A 16,037-nucleotide genomic window follows, 5' to 3' on the forward strand; every position below is an offset into this window, starting at 1 on the left:
GTAGACCGGCCAGGCGGACCTTTCACCCTCGAACGGCTCGAGCCTCCCGTACACCGGCATGGCGGCTGGCTTGAGGGGGCGGCGTCTCGGCGTTCTCGGTGGCTTCGGCCGCTCCACGGGCTTCTTCCCGCGTCGCCAGTGTCACGATTTAGCCCCGTGTTCGTGAACCTGGGAGGGTAGGGGTACCCTCCAGCCGAGTGACGACATGCAGCGTGCTGGTGGTGACGGTGAGTGACCGCGAGCTGCTGTGCTCGGCGGTGTTTATTCTCCGGCCACACACGTTGCCCACCGAGCCTGGTGGGGCCACTGAACCTAGCGGCCAACGAATATCAAGGTTGGGGGGTGCCACACACTTGTCACAACGGTGCTGGAGACAGCGTCATGCGGATCAATACTGTGCGAGCTACGCATTTTGTTGAAACACAAAGAAATGGTTGCAAAATCTTTTTTCATCTGCCTTCTAGAAGTTTACATTGTCAATAGCTTTATTTTGAGGCTCACACAGCTGCATAGTCATAACGTAAAAAAGCAGCGACACCTGCAGTACTGCAGCAACCTCATCCGACAGCCAGTGGGTGACCGGAGGGCTCAAGCCACAAAGAGGCATGCATCTGCATGTATGGAACGCGAGGAAAGGCTAGATTTGATGAGCCATTTTATCTGCAAGCTCCCAGGCCGAAGCAGCGAGGACTGTGCTGTTTGTAGCGATAGACAAACAAAAGGAGGCATGGGGGAAACTGTGCTTTTCTCCAAAACACTGGCTTGCACCCAGGAGAATGCTTCGAGCGGTTTCAGATGCTGTTGAAGTATTGGTAAAGGAGTTGCAAGCAGAATGCAAGAGAAAAAAGAAATATCCTAGGAGTTTTTCTTGCGCAGTTTGCTTTTTATTCGTGGCGCCAGATACTGGCAAAAGGGTTTCGGGCCTGAACATCCAGAAAGTGGGTATAAGTTTTGGACACGAAAGGGGTAATGGTCCCCGGGTGGCCCAAATTAATCTGGAGCCCTCCACTACAGCGTCCCTCATTGCTTGGGCGTAGCTTCAGCTCATTAGGATCCACAATAAATCAACCTTTATTTACATTACCGTAAAATTCCTAACAAGCACCCCCACCTGTGTAAGGGCCACCCCTAAATCTCTAGCTAATTTCAAATTTCTGCGCCATTCCGGAAAAGTGCGCCCCCCCCCCCCTCTCTCCACAGTGTCCACACCCTGACAGTTACTGCACCGAGGCAACACTGCAGGGGTGAGACAGCTGTGCGTATTGCGCAGCTTTGATACAAATTTGTTTTCATGTGCCAGGCTGCTCCAAAAGCTTGAAAATTGCAAAAATTGCGCCAAACTACTCCAAAACAGTCTGAGAGCCAAGGATTTTAATGCTCCCGCCAGTTTCAGAGGGGAAAATACCTACTGAGGACATAATTTTTTAGCACCCCTAAGGTGATTGATTGGTTTAATTGAAAGGTTTAATTGATTCATCATTCAATAAAAATCACGCATGAAATTGTTGTGTTCAGGCAGAGTGCACTTTGCCAATTTCTACCGAGGCTTTGGTTATGGGAGTGGCTGGGTTTACATTTAGTCTGTTGCAAGAAGTTGCATGACTCGAAATGCGGGAGTTCAAAAACAACGGGGTGCCCACGAATTCGCCGTGTTTCGGCCTTGAGTGTGAGGCGCAGTGCATGCTTGTAGTGAAATTTCGGACTCATTTCCGGTGTTATAAGGCGCTGAGTTATTGCTGCCTTTGACAGCGAGCTTGCGAGCGTCAGGAATGGGACGATCGACACTGCAGAAGTGGCGGCGTAAACTACATCGCCGCAAAATGTTCAAGCAGTGTTCGTTTAGCGGGACGGGCTATTATTGCACACTAGTAATAATGGTTCATCTATCTGAAGTGAAATTTAATGCCAAAAGGGAGGTGGCTAAACATACCGTTACTCAAATTGCGATCGTAGTGAACGTTTACCTTGGGGGCTGAAATGGGAGGGCTGGTGGGGTGTGACGACTGTCACCTCGCTTTGTGCAACTTTTGCCGTATCACTACACTTGTGCGTAAAGCCATGTCTAGGATTACAAAAATAAAAATTTCAGCACTCCCATGTTAATAAAAATGCCTTGCAATTGCTTAGTTTTTCAATTCAATATTTTCAATGGCACTGCACGCTATGTATGCATAGAGCCTGAGAATTTAAATACGGTTTGTAAAGAGATAGTGCAGTTCGTACGTTGTGATACTCTGGTAGAAAAAACTTTATTGAAAGGCTGTTTCAGTGTTATGTGCATTCAAAACTGATTAAAAGGTGCACTTTCCCTCCTCCTGAGTGCCCAAGAAATTGGTTTTTTTAGGCTCTTAGGGTGACAATAAATGTTGTTCTTCTGCTCCAAAATCGTGGTTTCGCTGCTGCAAAAACTGCTCCCAAATCTGATTCAGCTGTCTCACCCCTGACACTGGCATGCCCGACAGCCCGATCTCTACGCGCCTGCTGAAACCGAGAATACTCTAGTACAGTCCTTTGGGGGCTGCTGCATAAGCAACGCACTGGATGGCTCAGAGGAAGGCGACCTACATTGTGTACTTGCAGGGCACCAGGCGACCAGGCCGGACTTTAGCAGAATTCTTCGAACTTTTCTTTGATGCTGACTCGTAGAAGTCTTTTGATGGTTTTGAAAGCTATGACTAACACTTCTTGGCAAAATGTTAGGTGCATGTGCATTCCATGTTTTTTTCATCGCGGGAGATCATTGTTGCCGCTATCTCGAATTTTCGCGTTGTTCAGAGATGGTGCCCCTCCACACTTTGCTGGTGATCTTGACTTCCCTTCAGTGGGGCACTTAATCGGAATTATACGGTAGTCTGCAGGGTGTCTAGCGACCGGGAAAAGTCAGGAAATTTTGCGCCACCGGGAAAAGTCAGGAAATTGTCAGGGAATTTTTCAATCAAGTAGTACCAGTCAGGGAAAACCATTGCGGGGCCTGCCCACAGTTTCAGAATAGGGGAAACCAGTGTTGCGGGCCCCCAAGAAGTTACCGAACGCAACACGTACGCGCGCGACGAAAGCGTGAACCGCATGAAACGTTTTCTGGTTTTTCTGCAAGCGAAAACGCGCCGCGCACGCCTGAGGCGCCCTGACGCCGCCGCGAAGACCACCCGCACGGTGCGTGCCGAGCGGCAGGCGCCGGCAACATGGCGGCTGCACCGGCCGCGGAGTAGTGCGGTAGCTCCAACGACCGCTTCTAACCGCTCTTTAAAATGCTACTCAAGGCATAAACGCACTTGCTTGTGCAGGAAAGGAGCCACCGCAAACACGAAATCGTCCACGCGGCCGTGAAAATACCGCGCACGAATCGCGTGCAGAAACTCGCCGTGCGGTTCACGCAGCTCGCAGCTGGCTTAGGTTGCTGGTTGCACTTGCGCAGAGGGGCGATGTAGGTGGTGCCCAAATCGCACGCACAACACGCTTTTTTTCCAGCGAATTTTAAAAGTCAGCGCTTTTTGGGAGCTAATTTTGAAAGAACTGCTTTCTTATGACATCAGGAGCCAGAATTACCTAATCAAAAAGGAACATGACATGGTTTAGCGTGAACCGCGTGGGGCGTTTTCTGCTCGCGAAAATGCGCCGCGCACGTCACAGACGCTCTGACCGCACCAAGGAGGTTGTATAAAACTTCTGGAGTGGAGGCCGCCCATAGCGGGCAACGCGGGGAGGTGAAGCAGGGCGAACCGGTCGGCGGCCATATTGCCGTGGGTAGAAAAGGCGCTGCACCGGCAGGGACGCTGAAGTGCGGTCGCGTTTTTTTGGCTTTACAAGGGAGAAAACGATGGTAAGCTAGTATATCGATTACGATATTTGAGGGCAGACTGAATTTTGCCTTACGCCTAAGGTTTTGACGTAAGATATGGTTCAAGCAGCGAGTTCGCCTGTGTATATCTAAAGCGCTAACCACATGGAGCGATTTTTTCAGCGACGCGACTAGGATCCGCAGTCGCCGAACCGAAGTCGCTCGCCGAGGCAACCACATGACAGCGACGGCTCGAGCGACTGAGATGCGACTGAGGATGGCGATTTCAATGTTTCCGCACTGCGCATAGTAACGCGCTTGGTACGCTGTATGTCTGCAAACATTTTTTTTTGTTCATTTGTCATAAAAAGCATGACTAAAAAGTATTACGCCTTTCTACCTTGCTTTTTGCACTTCATTGCACCTCTAAAACTGGAATTGGGTTAGCGATAGCGCACGCTTTTCCTTCTGCGCCTCGTTTCTCGGCTCCCACATGAACGCCGTGAAGAATTCGCTTTCTTGACGTCGTTTTTCCCACACGGGTCTCACCCAGTGTGAGCGGGAGCCTTCTTGCTTCTGCTTCAGCGTGTACTCAAGCTTTGCCACGCAAAGCTTTCTTTGCCGCTGCACCGCAAACGTCGTCTGCGTGGATCTTCCCCCCGTTCTCTTTCAAAACCGGAGGTTGCGTGCTTACGTAGGGGCTCTCCTATTGGCTAGTCGCTGATGCCACTTCCGGGAGGCGAGCGACTGTTTCTGGCGACCCAGAACCGAGCGATTCGATGAGCGACTTGGTGCGCGGCGAAAAGTAGTTCGTCGCTAGTCGCGTCGCGCCCCAAGTCGCTCGCAAAATCGCTCCATGTGGTTGGGGCTTTACGGTGGTCAACAGAGCTGTCGATGCGGGAAAACGCGCAGCGCTATGCTAAAGGCACCACCCCTGATTTTATTTCAATAAACGTTTATTCGGTATAGCTAAGGCTATAGGCCGCCCCATTAACATTAAAATTACCTCATGTTGCGCGCCATGGCAAGAGATTCCGCGTTATAAGGTTACTATTAGCCGTGATTTCACGAAGTGCGGGACACGCGAAAGCGCGATTATTTGACGCTTGTTTCTTTTAGCGGCGTGGCTAGGATTAATGAATGCTTATTCATTTATGATTAATAAATAATAATGCAGTAGCGGTTCGAATGGTTTTTAAGCAGTACTGCAAGAATCATATCCATCAGGATATTGCAATCTTTATATGTAGTGCAAATGCACGTTTTCTGGTTTAAACAACATGCCCAGTTTTTCCCTTGCCGAAGACCAAATTAAGCACGAGCTTTTGATTGGTTGATTGATTGATTCATTGTGGGGTTTAACGCGCTGACGCAACGCAGGCGATGAGGCGCGCCGTAGTGGAGGGCTCCGGATTAATTTTGACCACCTGGGGAATCTTTAACGTGCACCGAAATCTCATTCACACAGTAGTTTTCGCTTTTCGCCTTCACCAGAAAAGCGGCTGCCCCGGCAGGGAATCGAACCCGCGTTCTAGGGATGAGCAGCACAGCGCATTAGCCACTGAGCCAACGCGGCGGGTCTATTTCCAGCTTTTCAATCGTATTTTGCGAAATGGATTTGGCACACACTGAAGCACATTAAAGCAGGTTTTTTTTTATTCCGCGTGCACTTTACAGAAGGCATGGGACTCGCATTGGCTTTATTTTTCAAATCCAGATGGTTACTTAATTGGATGCACGACTACATTAACCGCGCACGTTGGTACGATAGTAGCGTGCTATTGATAAGAAAACTACTCGCAGGAGGTTACTCAATCACATTCACAACCTCGTTGACCGCGCAAGTTCGGACGCGAGCAGCGTGCTATTGATAATAAAATCACGCGGACGAAGAACGCGGGAGAGCATTGCGGTGCATCAAAGACTTCTACGAAACAGCGCTAACGAGAAACGTCAGTGTATTCACGTATGGCCGGATGTAAAGGAAATGTATTAAACAAGAGTGCCTTGATTTTTTACGGTAACTGCCTTAGCAATACTCTGCATTTAAATTAGTGCGGAAAAACAATTTGCGCCCCACATAGTTACAAACATGTGATTTCGCTCAGCCAAGCGACTACAGGACCACCACAACTACGAGCGAAAACATTCGCATATCTGCGTAAACAAGCGCGTACGGTATGCTCAGTAAGCGGACGGCAGGTGCTACGGCAACTTTTCCCTTTACATCACGCACAAACGGCGGGCAAATGTGCACTCATAACGTTATAATACTAGTAATATGCCCCCGAAACCCAAAACAAACAGATACCCTCAGTACTTACAGATGAAAGGTGATCCCCGACGCCTTCTTCGCGCGATTAGCGCAGCCGAAGGCGACGCACGAGCAGACCATTTCTGCTTTCTACACCTTTGGAGCATCCATCCGCGAACGAGAATCGAACGAACACGAGTTCTGCTCTTTGGCAAGAGAGAACTGGGAAGAACGACACATGGGGCAGAAAAAAAATGTCATTGTGTCTACTGTTTATTTTAGTTGTTAGCGCCCAAGAATGTAAATAATTACCAGATGTGTGCGCCCCCGGCACATGCACGGGCGACTTGCGAAGCGCTTAAAAACACGGAGAGGGGAGCATAACCGAAACCACAGGCGGCGAAATGAACGCGCGCAAGAAAAGCTCGGTGCGCTTGAAGGTAGCCGCATGAGAGAATCAACTTGCAAAACAAAACAAAAGAAAACAAAAAAAGAACGGAAGCAAAAATATAACGTAACCCGCCGCAAAAACAAGTACATTATGCGACGAATGCAATGCGTCTGCTACCGCGGAACGGGCGGAACCAGTTTTCTACCCACGGCAAGATGGCGGCCGTCGGCGTCAGTTTTCGAGCACCATCTCCACTCCAGAAGTTCTATACATGGAGGAAAGAATACTCAGGAGAGGCCCCTAGCATCCCAATGCATTGCAAAAAGTGTGGAGGAAGTTACGTCATTTTTCTTGAGCCCATGGACAATGTTGCTTACTTGTTTACAACTGCGGCGGCCAAATTTGGGCAAATGAAACGGGCAAATTTTTAAGGCGCTTGGTATGTCGCTGCCTCGCTACGCTTGCAAACCAGCGCAGTCGCTACTACAAACGTTTTTAGATTAGGCCAGCTTGAAAACTCCGCCGTCGGAGGCGGCCTTAACTCGTATCCCGCGAGCCTGTTGCTATGACGACGACAAACGCTACTTTGCCAGGCTTAAGAGCTGAAAAATCGTCCTTCTATCTCAAAAACGAAGGCCGTTTTTCGATTGAAACTTTGGGTGAGGGTAAGAATGGACAAATTGAAGGCGAAATCAACAGCTTAGAACATTATATCGCACCGAGGAATTAGCGACGAAGCTGTTTTCGCTTCGAAGCGGGAGGGCAGGGCGACGCCATGTTAGTCAAATGAAACCGGAGACAGCAAAGGATGATGGGATAGAGTGCTGGGCTCCGTGGGCTCAAGTCATGGCGGGACTCGGCTTCACAAATGTGACGTCAGGGCCTCTCCTAACCTTTTCTTTCCTCCATGGTTCTATACAACCTCCTTGGACCGCACTGACGCTGCCGCGGAACTGCCTGCACGCTGCGCGCGGTGCTTCCGGCAGCGAAAACATGGCGACGGCTTCGCCCGCGAAGTGGTGACGGGAGCTCGAGCGACCGCTTCTAAGCGCTCTCTAAAATGCCACACAAGGCACGCACGAAGTTGCTTGTGAGGTAAAGGAGCTTATAATGTGAGCTAAAACGGTACTATAAAACATCATCCGCGCCGCTAGTGAAAGCGCCCATGCAATACCTGCCGGGGTGGTAAGCCTAAACATCTGTGGTGGGGCCATCCGGTCGTCTCGAGAGCTACGAAACTGCCGCCATGAGGCTGCGGCTCTCCATTGGCGCAAGTCGGCAGGCTCCTCCCACTGCCTCGCGCGACGCGCGTCATTTTCTGAGCGAGGCAGAAGCTGCCGCGCCCGAATCGCGTGCAAAAAACGCACCATGTGGTTCATGTTGCATGTCGAGCCAGGACAATAAAAAAAAAGCAAAAGGTGCTCGCCGAAGCGCAACTTGAAGCTTCTATCTCGCAAGGAGAAATAAACTCTCTGAAGCCGTAACAGAAGGCAAGCAAACCTCAAACTGAAAGGGGCCCTGAAAGGCGTTTTGAGCACACTAAATGAACTAGCGCAATCGTTAGATTGGGTCGTCAACATCATCTGTGCCAAGTATTACTCTTTTACGCGCAGCGGAAAGCTCACACTTTTGTTGCAAAGTTTGTCGCTTTTTTCTCACCCTTTCCTTCGTGTTTTTGGACGCCGCCATCTTCACATGTCTACATCATCAATTCCCAGATGTTCGTCATGAGCTAGACATCCTGCTATTGGGCGGCTTTTTCACGCACTTCCGGCAAAGAGATGAGTCGTCTGCTCAGCGTCGGCTCGCCGGCTGATCTGCCGGCGGAGTGCCGGAGTGCTTGGACATTTTACGACAAACGAAACAAGTGTAAACAAACGTTTAACCGTTTGTATTAAATGCAGCACGGCCATAGCACGACATGGATATTCCCTTACCTGAGTACGCCTATAGGTCAGGGAATTTCGTTTAAAATGGTCATGGAAAACATGGAACAGTCAGGGAAATTGAATTAGGCAATTTGCTAGACACCCTGGTCTGGTACTCTCAGCCGATTCCTTTTTTCATCGTACAATTAAGTGTGAACTTGCTTCCTTTGCACCTGTGCAGGAAAAATATTACGAGGCACGAGCGAACCCACACCGGAGACAAGCCTTTCTCCTGCCCAACTTGCGACAGAAGATTTGTGGTAAAGGAGCACCTCCAGAGGCACCAGAGGACTCACACAGGGGAGAAGCCATACAACTGCACTGATTGTGGGCAGCAGTTCAGTGACATTTCCTGCTTGACGAAGCACAAAAGCCGTCTGCACTCTACAGAGGAAAATGCTCACATGTGCCACTACTGCGGAAATACCTTCAGGGAGAAAAGTTATCTCTTGAGTCACCTTGCCATTCACACAGGGGAAAGGAAGTATCCCTGTCGTGTGTGTGAGAAGACATTTGCCTTCAGTGGAGCTGCTAGGAGGCACGAGAGAGCAGTGCACGCTACTCAGTACCCACCACAAAGTGACTTTCCCTCACCGTGAAAAGGGTGTGTTTGAAAGGTTATGTTCAAATAAACTGGTATCATCTACGCAGCCTATAACTTGTTTGCTGTTTTTTTATTGTCTGTATTCTTCCGACAACAGAATTGTTTGCGAATTGGGATACAGGTGTAGTCTTGAAACAATGATTTGTGGGACAAAATTTACACACGTGATGATTGCACTCTTTTTTCCAGAAAAAGAGACGCAGAGTTGGGGGTGGGATCATAGTCTGGGACAAAGTTCCGTGGGAACATTTTTAGGTAGAGGAAAAAGAAAAAATGTGTTGCCTGTTGGAATTTATGGTACAATAAGCAGGAAATTAAATTTTTAAACACTTTTTGTTTTTTTAATATACACACTCATGTACAAGAATAGCACTGTGCTTATTAGTGAACACGAGCTCACTCGAAGTTCGAATCCTTACTGTCATCACACTGCCCTGCCCTGTCAAAGTCCACGTTCTCATATCTGATAGCATCGTCATGCCCCCAGAGCAACTCTTGCACGATGGCGTCAAGCAAGCTGCATATTTGTCTTGAAACTTGACAATTACGTCGTCTCCAATCTCGCTCCAGAATCCAGGTGCTAAATAGTTTAACTGAGGTCCTTCAACTTATTGTGCTATCGTCCCCATTATCAGAAGGAAATATAGTCAATTGTGAAGTGGTGGCTAGCCGACCATTCGCTGTACTTCACAGCAAAGTTGATGGCCTTCAACTTAAACATGGTTATATAACTTGCATACCTCCCCATTGCTGAACAGCAATGAGAATGATAAACCCCAGCACTGCCGGCAAATGGCCAGTAAGTTGTCATTGGAGTTCCTGCTGTCAGAACTCACAATTGGCTACATCCCTTTAACTCAGTGTACGGCATAGTTTATGTAGTGTTCAATAAACTGTACTCGGCTCTAGTGCACCACCATTATCAATCGGAACGAGCAGATGACTATGCAGAGCAGTACTCTCGGCCTGATAATTCATTCCGAGATAGGTACAAGCTTGGCAATTCTGGTGCGGTTCAGAATGTTAAATTTGTTGATATGACATGCCACACCCCTAAATTGATTTAAAAGATACCAACCACCCTTATTTGCTAAAAGAATGTGTGGAGTTCAGCTAGACAAACATTTTATAGCAAAAAGGAAGTTTTAAACAAATTTAGCACTGGTCATGCTCAAACCTTGGCTGTTTGCTCCAAAACCCGCAATTGTACCCCTAAGCTACTGAGCCTGAACGGTGGCGTTATAGCGGTTGCCCAAAAGAATAGGAGTGTTCGCAAACCACGAGATGGGGCTTGGTGCATACAGGCAGTGCAGGGCTTTTACTAGCTGGAAACGGAATGCCGCACTCACGGCGGCAAGTTAGCAGTGCGATCATTAGGTAAATAACAAAAATGAACATTTTGGTTGCAGTAATCTGGGTTATGATCACCGACTAAATATGGCATTTCGTTTTGCAAGGTGTATTTTTGAATAAGTTGTGAAACAGCATTATCATATCAATATACACACCTACACTTCATGGTGTAAAAACAACCTCACGAAAACTGCTGACACAGAAGGGCTGCTAATAAGAAAGCCAATCTGTAAAATAAGTTTGTCAGCTGCAGGAGGAAGTTATCTGTTTTAGGCGCTTAGAGTTTTTAATTATTTCTGATCTAAATTTCCTGCAATGAAGTTGCGGTCTTGGTTGATTTTGTTTGAAGTTTTAATGCTGTTGAACCTCAATAAAAGAAAAATCTCTAGAAGGCAAGAATTCTCAGTGTATAGTATTTCCCCTATCTTGTAATGTAGGCTGCCCTGTATAAAGCAAGCAATGAATAGGGTGGACGGCTACATAAACATGCGTTAAGAAGCTGCAAAATTGAGGCATCATTGTGAACGTGTTTCTTTTTTGCCTTGAACTACAAACTGCAGCAAGAGTACTATAGTAAAAAAAGCAAAATGAATTCTCTTGCTGAGTAAATGCACTGCTGTATTCGGTGAAGAAAATTGTAGCCGTAACGGCCTCAAGCGGGTCGCTTACCCGTTTGCCCGTATGCATAAGTTCCCGATTAAGTTCCCACTTACGAATAAGACGTCAATAAGTCGAAGTCGGCCACAGCAAATAAGCCGGTTGCCAGAAAACCCGACGGAAATGCCACCTCACCCGAGTGCTTGCATCAGTTTCGGGCAAACGAATTATTACCTAGACAGCGCTAAAGTCGTAGTTGAGAACTTATTCTCACACTTATAGCGTTCGGGCAAACGGGCCCAGTGTCTTGTAACAGTCTCGTTTGAACGAAGCACAGTTCTGGCTCTCTGATAGTCTTTTGCTTTATTCAGAGAGTTAATTGCTCACTGCCAACCTGTGCTCAGTCTAAAACTAGAGAAGGTGGCGACATGTATAGAGAAACTCGACATGCAAGCTGCAATAGGTATTTTTGATCTGCCTTGTCCAGAACTTGCGTCAAACGTAATCTGAACGTAATGCCGAAATCACCATGTGGCCATGCGGGACTTGAAAGTAAGAGGCATAGGGTTCACGATGTCTTGTACCATGGTGAGTGCTGCAGCTGTTTGTTCAAACCTAAGTTTGGCTATCGCGTACTTTCGCTCTTCCCAATACCTTTCCGAGTGCTGACATTCCATTCCCGGATAGGCACAAGCGAGATGCTGCCTGTGTGTACATCGCCTCCTGTATTTTTTAAATGCCGAGTGCATCAGCCCCGAGCGGCCAACCAAGCCCTTTCCTTCTACCCCTGCCACTCCCCCCCCCCTTGATTTAGTCACGTGTCCAGTTAATCTTCGCGGTGACGCGTGGTGGAAAGCAGCAACGTAGGCAAAGTGGTTATCCGGTACAAATGGCCATCCATGCCGACAACGTGGCACTCTGGACCTGTGGGGTCCCTCCAAAGTCGGCGGGCAGGCACGCGCGTCCCTACAGGCAGCCCCCGATGCAGTGGCGAACCACCTGACGAGTAAGGGACTTCGACTCTGTGAGGTCAAAACAAAGGCTATTGCGATCCATCCACGCCCAGCCTAAGCAACGCACTGCTCCACTGCAGCTCAATGGCAGGCCCCTCCCTTGGCGACGCAAATTAAGTATTTCTACGTCGGCCTGGTCGTAGACGAAACTCTCATGGAGGACTGCAGTCATGGCACAACTGGACCAGACGACCTGCACTGTCGGGGGAATCAACCAGCTCCTGGCGTAGGGTAGAGGGTGCTCGCTCCAGTGGACGCTCCGGATCTACAGAGCCTGCGCTTTCTCTCGGGTCCTTTACGCACTCCCCTGGTGAACCTCAGGGACGCTGATTGAAAGACCCTGGAGCTGGCTCATCGAAAGGCGCTGCGTCGTATTCCCAAGAGACTCCCCAGTGGCCAGCAACCGGAGGCTGGCCCATTCAGCTTCTCGCCACGCAGACAGCGCTGCAGCATGTGTAGCGCCTGCACCGAGCACCTGGGGGTGACCACCTCCTGGCCAGGCTTCGCTCGAGAGGACAATCCCGCATGGGCAGAATAGCCGCTCTCTTTAGGGACTATGTTGAAGTCCCTCAGAGGGCGAGCCTTGTGCCCCCACTGCCACCTGCAGCCGTACCCCTTGACGTCATATACCACGCTGCCAGGAGTTAAGCCACGGGCGAGACTGCCAGAGGTTGGGATTTGCCACGAAGCTGCTGCCCTTATGGACCTGGAACCACCGGAATAACTCCTAGTCTACACAGATGGCTTGGTGCTTCCAAGTGAGGGCCGAGGTGCTGCTGCCTGCACTGCCCCAGCCAGAGGAGCCCACCCGGAAGCGCCGGCTGCCTTTCTCCACCAGCTCCACAGCGGCCGAGCTGGCAGGCCTACACATGACCGCGGACATGCTGCTAAAGGATCCACCACCAGCGGCCACCATCTTCTGCGGCTCCAGGCCGGCGCTCCTTCACCTGAGTGAGGCATCTGTGCCATGAGGGCGACGTGGCCACCTCGAGCTGTCCCTTGTTGCCAAGCTGCGCGACCTGCAGGGACAAGGCTGCAACCTCCGAATGCAATGGCTTCCTGCCCACGTTGACATACCAGGGAACGAGGCTGCAGATGCACTGGCCAAAGCAGCCCACGACTCCCCCATGGTCCCACTCTGTACATCCCTGGTGCGCTTTGATGTGGCTAGGAATGCCATCAGGCGAGGGGGCCACACGCCACCCCTGCAGATGAGTAGCCTCCGGAGAGATCCCGCGATTCCTTCGCACTCGTGGGATAGCCCAAACGGAGCGGTCCCTGCTCCACCGACTCCACACGAGCTGCTTTAACGCAGCAGCACCCCTCCACAAGCAGGGTCGCAAGGTCTCGGCTAACTGCACACTTCCTGGACCCTGAGACCTTGGAGCACATCCTCTGCACCTGCCCTACGCGTATGCTGGTGCCCGGCACAAACTCGTACAGGCGGCTCGGGCTACCCTCAAGCACTGCAGAGGGCAGCCTGCATCCTTGGGGGCCCCTCATGCTGCACTGAGAAGCCTTCAGGCTCCTTAGCACAAACCTTGAGTCGGGTATCAATGCCGCCCATGAACTGTGAAAGCCGAATCCCACCCGCCACCCACCCCCTGTCTCCTTTTATTCATTTTCTGCGTGTGTATGTAAAGTCTGTATATAGCCTGCGTGTGTATGTATGTAGCCTGTACATAGCCTTTTTCATCGCCTGTTAGTATATCATAGCCCTAGCTATCGTTCCATTGCCCTTTCACTGCCCAAGTATGCACGAACACTGCACTCCTTCGCCCTCATGCAAATGCCGGCGCTACCGTAGCGTTCCGCCCCGGCATCCCGGGTTGTGACCAGCTAGCTCTGGCTCCGCACTCGAAAAGAAATAACGGTTCTCGGAAGTTGCTCAACGTTGTTGCCGCGCGATTCCAGTTCGTGATTTATTTGAAACGGGCTTAAATATGCAAGGAGGTGTACGTACGCCCAGTGATTTTTAGCGGGGGATAAAATACCAATCAGAACGACAGCATTTTAAATGAATTTTCACGTAGCAGTATAGCTGTCAAGTGGGCACACGATTTCGCTTGCATTGCTAATCGCGCAAATTCGTTGCAGCACGAATGATATTTCCTGATAGACATGTGCAGCAACTGCATGCTTTCTTTATGAAAGACATCCGCGTATCCTGTGTAGTTTCAAAGAAACGAAATATTGTACCGCCGGTTAAAGCTAATCCAAAACCCTGAATAAATTAGGAAGTTTTGTATTGTTCGCTAGTCTGTTTTGTTTTACTAATAGTTTTTTAGCATGAGGAGCTACACATTCTGTCCTCCTTCTCACAGTTCTACATTTTGTAAAGGGCACGTGCCCCATGCACGATGCATGAACCCAGCCTCCTCACAAGCATCACTTCTAAAGTGGGCTGGAAAATCTCGTACAGCCGACTGCGAATTAAAGGGGCCCTGAAAGGCATTTTGAGCACACTAAATGAACTAGCGCAATCGCTAGATTGGGTCGCCAACGTCACCTGTGCCAAGTATTACTCTTTTACGCGCAGCGGAAAGCTCACACTTTTGTTGCAAAGTTTGTCGCTTTTTTCTCACCCTGTCCTTCGTGTTTTTGGACGCCGCCATCTTCACATGTCTACATCATCGATTCCCAGATGTTCGTCATGAGCTAGACATCCTGCTATTGGGCGGCTTTTTCACGCACTTCCGGCAAAGAGATGAGTCGTCTGCTCAGCGTCGGCTCGCCGGCTGATCTGCCAGCGGAGTGCCGGAGTGCTTTGACATTTTACGACAAACGAAACAAGTGTAAACAAACGCTTAACCGTTTGTATTGAATGCAACACGGCCATAACACGACGTGGATTTTATCTTACGTGAGTACGTACCATAAAGAAAGTCCCGTGGCACTTCTTTGGTGCAATCGCAGAGAACGCCCTGAGCCGAATGCCCGGGTTTGACGCGTACATTTTATTCAACTTCAAAACAATCCAGAGATGCGTTTCGAACGAACGCAACGTCACAACATGCGTTGCAAGTCTGAACCGCGATTGACAGACGATGAGTTGCCTCCTCCTGCCCGTCGTAAATACGGCACTCACCTCACACCCGGTTTGCGGGGACGAGCAGCAAGTCACAACTCTGGCGCGCAAGCGAGAAGGCTTTTAGCCAGGCACACTGCACATACCCCATGCGAGGTTGAGTGGTACGTCGTTCGAGAAAGATAATCCAGACCATGGGAAGCACTATCCACCCGCAGAAGTACAATGTCGCATTTCATCGCGAAACGAACGCGTCCACAACACACAGGAGGCGATGCACACACACACACACAGCTTCGGTCGCTGCATTGGCTTAGCTGCAAGCTTCGTTCGGACAATCAGCGATGCTACGACGATACAGAGCTGCGTGAGGACGACGTGCTAACCACTTCAAGTATTTAAAAACACAGGGGCAAAGAACTAGGTTCATCGGAAGCAAAAAATCTTTCCTCCATTATAGTGCCTGAAATATACTGGCTAGTGTGCCGAGGGCGGGCTCCAGGCGAGCGCCGGGAGCGATGTACGCGGCCGTCTGCCGCTTGGGGCGCTGCCGTGCGGGGGTGTGCGCGTTCATCCGGCCCGAGCAGATCGCGCGGTTACCTCCGAGCTGCGTAGCAGACGGCAGCGCGGCAGAACTTTCCATTCCCGCTTGCGACGAAAGCGAGCGAAAGCGGCGGGAATTCTGTCGCGCAACCAAAATTTGTCCCGACCATTCGACAAAAACGATCGTCGCGCGACAAAGCGACGGAATTCCTGCCGCTCTCACTCGCTTTCGTCGCAAGTGCGAACGGGCCTTTATGCGCAATCTCCGCCCCACATAAAACAAGCTCTTGCTTGTCGCCTGAGCATACGGTTGATATCTGACTACGTTACACTGTGCTTGCCAGTGTATTTAAACGATGTCACTAGGTTTGAAACATACGCGCTCGGCGTGCAGCTTTGTAAACGCAAGCGGTTTCACATACGCACGCTATTTTGCTGCTAATAGAGTTTTAGTACAGCGTTTGTGGCCTTTGCATACGCTAAACGCTAAATTTTTGCGTCCCGCTACGTGACACCGCGATGGGAGTTTTAGTAGAGCGTCTCATCAG

This window comes from Haemaphysalis longicornis, unplaced genomic scaffold (genome assembly GCF_048455015.1).
Source record: "Haemaphysalis longicornis isolate Haplotype H1 unplaced genomic scaffold, Haemaphysalis longicornis Haplotype H1 scaffold_6, whole genome shotgun sequence".
Lineage (NCBI taxonomy): Eukaryota > Metazoa > Arthropoda > Arachnida > Ixodida > Ixodidae > Haemaphysalis > Haemaphysalis longicornis.